At 41.3% G+C, this 8,528-nt stretch overlaps 1 protein-coding gene across 1 annotated transcript in view; it reads left to right on the top strand.

The window, feature by feature from the left end:
• Positions 1 to 8,528, top strand: part of GPR158 (G protein-coupled receptor 158) — a gene marked incomplete at its 5' end in the record, with an annotated part of 205,263 nt that overhangs the window by 15,483 nt on the left and 181,252 nt on the right. The window lies entirely within an intron of this gene.

Raw genomic sequence — 8,528 nt, forward strand, 5'->3', positions numbered from 1 at the left:
CTAATCTGTTATAAAATGCCAATTTATCAAAGCCAAATCTAAATTTAGGAAAAGAGTTGGTTTTGGTGAATTGATCTACTAACATTTTTGAGCAAGAAAAACTCAGAATTTTTGTAAATATCCTTTTTTGGTATTTTTCACTTGAACTTTTTTTTCTTAAAATAAACTTGAGATGAGAAATCAAGTAGTCTTTGATAAAGACTAATTTTAAATTAAATATTTCTGCAAATGGGGAAAAAAAAAAGATTATTCTTTTTCTTTGTCAAGTACTTTTTGACTTCTGAATTCAAGGGAACACTTTTCTAATATCTCATGTTTCTTCCTAGAAGAAAATATTGTTTCCCATGAGACCTGGTAAACCTTGTTTTTTAAAATATGCTAGTTATCCTGAATGTGGTTATGTATTTTGTCAAGTGCTCCTCCTTTTCCTAATGTTTCTGAGCAAAATTGTCAGCAGAGGGGTGGGACTGTAAGTTGCATCTCTTCCTGCAACCAAGAAGAAAAGGGGGGAAACCCCCCCTGCGAGAAGACTAAGAAAAACCAAGGCAAAAGTAAAACGGAGAAGATGAAGAAAGATCAGTGGTGGGCTTTAACGCACCTTTGGTCTGGTTCAAAGCCTGTTGTTTGCTGTTATGAGCTCTGAGTCATGCGCTGTATTCTTAATATATAGGAAAACATAATCTGAGTCAAACCAAACTGGATATAATCCCACAATTACTCTTCTCTTCCAGATCTAAATCCTTAAAAGTGTGTCCTGGAGAGAACATTACAAAAAGCTACTCTCTCTGGAAGAATTTGTTGGAGGAGGGGGGAAATAAAAGGATTTTTTTTTCACTCTTCACAATTCATTTTCATGGGAGTAAAAAGTACTATTTATTTCTCTGTGGAATTCACTCTCGTTATGAAAAGCGGTTTTCTTCATGAATATGACATTCACTAAAATCTACCTTCCATTTTATTATTGCACATGAGGCAAGCAGGGTGTCATTTAAGGAAACTGAGTGCAGAATGAAATTCTGCATGAAAAACAACCTTAAGGGTTACAGGAAGTTTTCTGTGTCTTGTAAAGAACATTTTAATTCTACGGTCTTTAATGTCTCAGTGGGCAAACTGGAAAATCTCAGTCTATGATTTGATCTCTTACTGTGTATGAGGAACTGAAGTGGCTGGCATGGACCACTGATGTAGAGATGGTGTCTTCGCCAGGTTTGAGCCAGGACTGGGTTCTTGGCATACTGGGTTTCACTCTCCTGCTGAGAGGGTGGTGGGCATTTCCTATCTGCTGAAGGAGAGTATACATTTATTTTACTTAAAACGTACGTTACAGATCAGTTGGGGTTCTGGGGTGTGCCGTTGTAAAGCTAGCTGGGCTCAAGTAAGTTTCTTTGCAGAGCTTTTATTTACCAGACTCACCTGCACTGTTGTTTCTACTTTTTTTTTTTTCTGTCCCTGTTCATTCTGCCTAGTGTTTTCCTTGTTCTTTAGAGCTAACAGAGACTGCTTTACATAGTTTACAATAATATTTTTTTTTTATACAGCATTTCTGCTACTGTTGTGTCCAATCTGATAAAGCAATATAAACCCAGAGCTGCTTTGTGCTGTTTTGCCAATAGGAAGCACTGTGTTTGCTGATGTTACAGAGGATGTTTTACTTTTCATACTGGACGGTTGCATGTTTTTGTTTTAGTAAGCCTACTGTGATGCTGTAGTCTACAAGTGTGTTCCCAGGATGCAAAAATGAATTAAAATATACATTCTAGGGCAGAAGTTCTTTAATGAGTGATGCTGTATATGTGAGAGTGGCTCATGGTCACACCTTAAGGTGATAATAACTTTGAGTACAGGGATAAATGTCACTTCATGAGTGGCTTTTCAATTTGTGTGTAGAGGAAAAACCTGCTGGATGTTCTTCCTTCTCCATGACACTTATTAGAGTGTTAAATCAACAAGGCTCTTGTGGCTAAGAGAAGGATATGTAGGTAATACAAACCTCCCCCAAAATAAAACTTGCAAGCAGAGAGCGCCTTTTCTTATTGTGCCTGAAGAGGATGAGACTCCTTGCTTAGTAACAGTGACCCTGGGGATGGAGAGTTGCTGGGAACAATCTATAGAGAAGCTTTCTCTCCTTTTACCCTGTGGTCACCATTTTAGGAGAGTTCAGTCTGATGGGGACTTCTTTCTTTACAAGCAGGTCCCTTATGCTGCTCTTCACACTTTGTTTTCTTGGAATCTACCCCGTGGAATTAGGATAAATTACATGGTTGTGCAACAATGCTTTCCACACAGTTTGCCTTATAAATGCTAATGAAATTATATTCCCCATCCTCTCTTTTATCTTCTTAGAGGCAGATACAGTAATACCTGCTGACTCTGGAATGCTCTGTACCGGATTACAAAGTCTGTCTCCAGCAGAGTAAGGAAGAGAATGGAGATCTCTGAATTTCCAGTTCTGCTTAAGTTAGACCTTCCTCTCTTCAGTTTTGTTAGGTGACTTGAGTATTTAGTGCAGCATAGGCTTTCTGTGGACCCTTTGGTAAGTCTTTGCCATAGTGGATTTCTGATTTGGCTCTGAAAGTCTGTTTACTGCATAGCCCATACTATGTGGCTGGGCTGTCAGTGCCATTAAATCTAAGGCATAATGCTCAGTATTTCAGAGATACAACTCCCCTCTTCCCTAACACTATGAAAATATAGCAAGTGACAGAGAAGGGGAAGGGAGTGACTTAGGGAATGGACAAGAGGACAAAAAAAAAAAAAACTTACGGGTTACTGAAATGCTTCTTTGCTTTGTCTTATATTTCAGTTAATTTTATAGTGGCTAAAATCCGCTAGACACATTGCAGACAAATTTTCCTACTTTCTGTGTTGTCCTGAAGTGTTTATCTTCTAAATAAAAATCAACTGAAAGGAGAGAGATGGAGGTGCATTACAGTGAATGTAAACATATGGTAAACCAGTGCTCTGTATGTGCTAGACAGAAAAGAGGAAGGAATGGATGGGACCCAACTTCTACCAGAAAAGAAAGAGACTGTTGTTGAAAGTACTGTATTGCCTTCACATGCTCTGGCACAGAATCACTGGGAGAAGGTGCTAACAGTGACATTGGGGTTTGGCTTTGGAAGGTCATCAAGAGTAACCTGATTATGTGATGGAATAGTTGTAGTGCTAGTCCTTGCTTGAAAGAAAAATAGTGTGTGGTCGGGGAATTAAAGAATATTATGACTCAAATGCATGAAAGGCTTAGACATACTATTCCTCCTTTAACTGCCTTCTGTCCTTAGATTTAGGTGTTCCTCAGGAGGTGGTTTGGCGAGTCTTAAATATCTTGCTTCATGTATGGTGCCCTCAAATTGAATACAAAGCAAAAGCAAGTGCATGGAGCTTTTAGATTTCCCATTTTTCAATTGACTACCTAAATTCCTAATATATAGTCATATGTTTTCCTGATTGTATTCTTTTGTGCACAGGACCCATATATCCCTGATTTCATAGCAGCCTAGATGAGCTGGGAGAACAAGAGTGCCCACCTTCAGTCTGAGGATGACTGGAAACTGCCCAGTCTAGTTAGGCAGGAAGTTAGGTGAGGCTTTATGCAGGAAAGCCAAACTGCAGCAGTGGCTAAGGCCTATTTCAGTTGTAGAGTTTTTTTATCTTTTGTTGCTGTTGTTGGGGTTTTTTTGTTTGTTTGTTTTTGAATTCTATCAGCCAAAAAGAGGCTGATGGCCAGGTGTTCTTTTCTTGGCCCCATGGGGAGAAGGAACAACTCATGGTAAAGCAGAGCATGCTACATTCTCCTTCCTGCCCTCTACCTTGACACCTGAACAGGGAACAGTTTCCCTGAAAAAGTACGTGGGCAAGAGATTTGGATTCTGTGGGGCTGCAACAGATGAGGCGGGTAATATCTGCAGGGTTAAAATAATTAAAATGACTTGGGTAAAGAACAAAATGATGCAGATAATTCTGAAATTAACAAACATAGAAAAAGTTTAGTTACCCAATAACAAATCCACAGTAATTTCATTGTACGGGCAAGGCTGGTAATGGGGGTAAGAAAACATGCATTTTTGCCGTATTCAAAACCTTTGAAGATTTTTCTTTTAATATATTAGATTCCTTCTCCATACATGCTGGCAGCAGCTGCTGGCATTTTTAGTAACCACTTTAGAGTCCTTGTTGAGAGACCAACAATAAAATCAGGGCTGAGGAGCATCTGAAGAAATCGGCTGGCATAGCCCATTGAGCTCAGCCGAACGCTTCCAACCAGCAGCATCAGCCTGTGAAAAACAGCAGTGGACTCCACGCTGTTCCTCCATCCCTAATGAGACTGCCAACAGCTTGCAATACGAAGCAGGCTCAGCTGACATCCCTTTGGGTTTCAACAGTATTCCACAAATGACAGCGTGCAAAAATATCTAGAGGGAATGAGAGAGGCAGAGTAAACAAAAAAGCTGCATTGCTGTCTGTATATAGTGTGTGTATCTGTGTTTGTAGAAAGATGCATAGGCCTACTGTGTGTATATTTATTCTGCACAAACACAAAACCAATTGAGAAAGGAAAACAAATGAGCAGTACAGCCAAAATCTTTTTTCTGTTGTTTAGCAAAACATTTGGGACCATCTTATTTTATTATACTGTACGTAGTGTTACAGCCAACCAAATGAAAAAGGGGGAGGCGGAGGCTGATTAAAAATAAAATTGTAATGCAGACAGGGTTGGGAGAGAGGAAAAAACCCAGTGCTTTCCAGGTTTTTCAGACAGATACTTTCCAGTGCCCTTGTCAAACTGGGAAAAGGCTATTAGCGCACATACTCTGTGGGAGGGGAAGCATGACAAGAGGTTAGCATCCAAAGTCATAACCCAGTGGGTCACATCCAGTGTCATCGGTTTTGCTTATTACTTGCATGTATTTGCTGTCCTGTCCAGTAGGAAAAGTGCAGTCAGAATGAGAAAAATGTGAAAAGCAAGCAGTTTGGTGTTTCAATCTAGAGTGAACAGGGTTTACGGAATATAGTTAGCGTCTAATTTGGAAATAATAATAATCCTTGGAGCTACAGATTGCATCCAAGATACGGCAAGAGAAGTACCCAAACCAGGGTAGAGAGTATATGTCAGGATATATTTCCTCTTAGAAGAAAATGAGATCTTTAGTGGTAGAATACAAATACCGAATGCTATATCAAATCCTGGGCTAAAAGGGCAATCTAAGACAGAAAAGGGAGCGGCTCAGTTCAGGACACAGCCAGCACTTCTTAGATCCAAAAGCAGAAAGGCATAGCTGTTCTCTCAGACTGATGGCTGCTCACACAACTCGGTCTATTTGAAGAGCATGCAGCAGACACAAAGAACATTTCGGATGCTATTTTAAAAATAACTTTGCATCATCTGCATTCATGGGAAAAGTCCCTTTACAACAGTATACCAGATCTAATCTGGCACTCCCCCAGACATGATTACATAAAATAAGGTGGAGGTTTGTCAGAGCTTTCAGTGATAAACAAGGTGCTATGAAAACCAACTTCCAGTTTAAGAAAGAGCCAGGTTGCTTAGCTACAGCATCTTTGCCTTTTTAGAAAAAAATTTAAATGAGACTGTGTTTTGCAGGAGCTAATCTTGGTTATCAATGTTTTCTTCCAAAGAAGAAAAGCTTTGCAACAATTCCTTTTATCCTAGTGAGCAGTGTTAACTTGAGCATTTAAATTCATCTGGGTCAGTTCTATTTGCTGCTGTTTTCCTTCCCCCAGAGTTTAAAAGTGAAAAGCAGTAGACGATTGGTTGAGTGATGCTCTCTGACAAAAATGAAAATGGCAGGGAGGTACTTGGTTTCTCTTGCAGTTGACAGGCGATGATAGCGTTGCATCAATTACCAGCCCTTTCAGATCTATTGCTACAGCTTTCCCATCTTTCTCTGCTGGACAGAGCATCCTATTAGGCAACGGCAATTAGCTGAACTGGTGGTTCTCCCTGTCGTGTTTGGGGAAGGAAGGGGTGAAGCTCAGAAGCTTAGTTAACTGGGGGGACACAGACAAAATATCTGGTGGGAGCAAAGGGGAGTTCACAGAGAAGGGGGCAGGCATGGGGAAGAGCTTTTCCCTGGAGAGAGACTGAAAACTGACTGTGTGGCTGGGGCAGGAGGCGGAAGATCGGTGTCTAATGGGAACCACAGAAAACCTTGCAGCAGGGAGCCTGGGAACTGTAGCCAGGCTGGACTGTTCTTCTGCGGCAGGCTGGCTGCGAGTTACCTTTCCCAGATGTGAAGTGACAGTAGCTGTATCAGATCTAGGCGTAACCAGAGCACAGTTTCATTCAGGGCTCTCATTTGTTTTCTCTACATTCAGAGGACTGTACAATATCTGAAAAATGTCTCTAGTAGCATTAAGCACAATTAGATATATGCAATTAGAAAAATATACAGCATTTTAGTATCAAAGCATCTGGTCCATCCTATGTGAGATTTGATATGCTTATCTTGGAAGATAGGCAAGTACTCCCATATCTTGTGGAGATAACATAAAGACTATTACCCCCATCTTACAGGTGGGACACAGAGGCAAAATTATCATCTCTAAACTGATAGACACCCTGACTCAAATTAAGGTGTCATCTCCAGGCATGCAGATTACCCTTTTCAGTTTGGTTTCTGCACAAAGGTATGCCGAGCATGTGAGCTGAAAGGGAGTCCTGATGTTCTCCAGCCAGGGCCCAGGCTGGTCATCTTCAGCGTGGGATTTTTGGGGTGCATTACAGCATGCATCCACCCCACACTTTGGATACTTCCAGGAGGAGGCAAGCATCCTGATATATTTTTGAAACCTGTGGCTGACCAGCTTCGTTGTTTTCTTAATGATCTTGATTTGTGATAACATTCTGGTCAAAAATGAGGCCACCCAACCTCTTCTTAGCTAAACTCACTTCTGCTGCACTTGCTGTCATTGCAAAGGACACCAGCTTGCTATGAACTGTGCAGACTCTGTTCCTGACTTGCATACTTAGCTATTTGCTTACTCAGGCAATATACTGCAGAGGGTTTTTTGGTTGTTAAAATACAAAAATTCTGCTCATGTACGTATCCTGCAGTTAATTATTTTTGTTGAAAAATGATGGCCTTGAGAAATAGTGAACCAATGGAGAAACCTCATTGTCTGTCTTATTTTAAAAAAGCTTTTATTAAATGTAGCAACTGATTCTCCTACTTTTTTATACTTTGTGATACCTGCACAAGAGACAAGTTTAATTTAGCCTTGAGAAGAAAGTTCATTCCTCTTTTTCTATAACAAATTAAAATTAGATTGAAAACATATTAAAGATCCCAAGATGAAAAACTAGAGAGAACAGCTGCTGAATCTTCATATTCAAAGCAATGTACTGAGCCATAGTGATAGCCTTAAAGGAAACAAACTCATTTAGTTTTATTTTTGGAGCACAATTTTATAGCACTAGACATTCAAATACCATCGTTTTTGTTGGTGACTTCTGGTAGGAGGTGAATTTTTTTTTGCCAATGGAATGATCTGCTTTTGGTTTGCCTATGCTTTTGCTTAGATCCCAGTAATTCCTATGATTTGTTCTTCTAGTTTGTGTTTGCCAGTACTGTAAACTGATGGCTATCAGGTCATCCATTCACTGAGCAGGGGCTGGTCTCATAGAAATTTCTCAGTCTTTATTAACCTACTTAATAGCATAGAATTGTAGAATGGTTTGGGTTGGAAGGGACCTTTAAAGATCATCTAGTTCCAACCCCCCTTCCACTGGACCAGGCTGCTCAAAGCCCCGTCCAGCCTGGCCTTGAACACTTCCAGGGATGGGGCATCCACAACTTCTCTGGACAACCTGTTCCTGTGCCTCACCACCCTCACAGCAAAAAGTTTCTTCCTTTTATCTAACCTCAATCTACTCTCTTTCAGTTTAAAGCCATTACCCCTTGTCCTATCAGTACATGCCCTTGTAAAAAGTCCCTCTCCAGCTTTCTTGTAGGCCTACTTCAGGTACCAGAAGGCTGCTATAAGGTCTCCTTGGAGCCTTCTCTTCTCCATGCTGAACAACTCCAACTCTCTCAAGCCTGTCTTCATGCGAGAGGTGCTCCAGCCCTCTGATCATCTTTGTGGCCCTCCTGGACTTGCTTCAGCAGGTCCATGTCCATCTTATGTTGGGGGTCCCAGAGCTGAATGCAGTACTCCAGGTGGGGTCTCATGAGAGCTCACCTCCCTTGACCTGCTGGCCACGCTTCTTTTAATGCAGCCCAGGATATGGTTGGCTTTCTGGGCTGGAAGTGCACATTGCTGGGTCATGTTGAACTTATCAACCAACACCCCCAAGTCCTTCTCCTCAGGGCTGCTCTTGATCCATTCTCTGCCCAGCCTGTATTTGTGCTTGGGATTTCCCCGACCCATATGCAGGACCTTGCGCTTGGTCTTGTTGAACTTCATGAGGTTTGCACGGGCCCACCTCTCGAGCCTGTCAAGGTCCCTCTGGATGGCATCCCTTCCCTCCAGCATGTTGACTGCAGCACGCAGCTTGGTGTCGTCAGCCA

The sequence above is a fragment of the Egretta garzetta genome, unplaced genomic scaffold (genome assembly GCF_000687185.1).
Source record: "Egretta garzetta isolate BGI_Z169 unplaced genomic scaffold, ASM68718v1 scaffold142, whole genome shotgun sequence".
Lineage (NCBI taxonomy): Eukaryota > Metazoa > Chordata > Aves > Pelecaniformes > Ardeidae > Egretta > Egretta garzetta.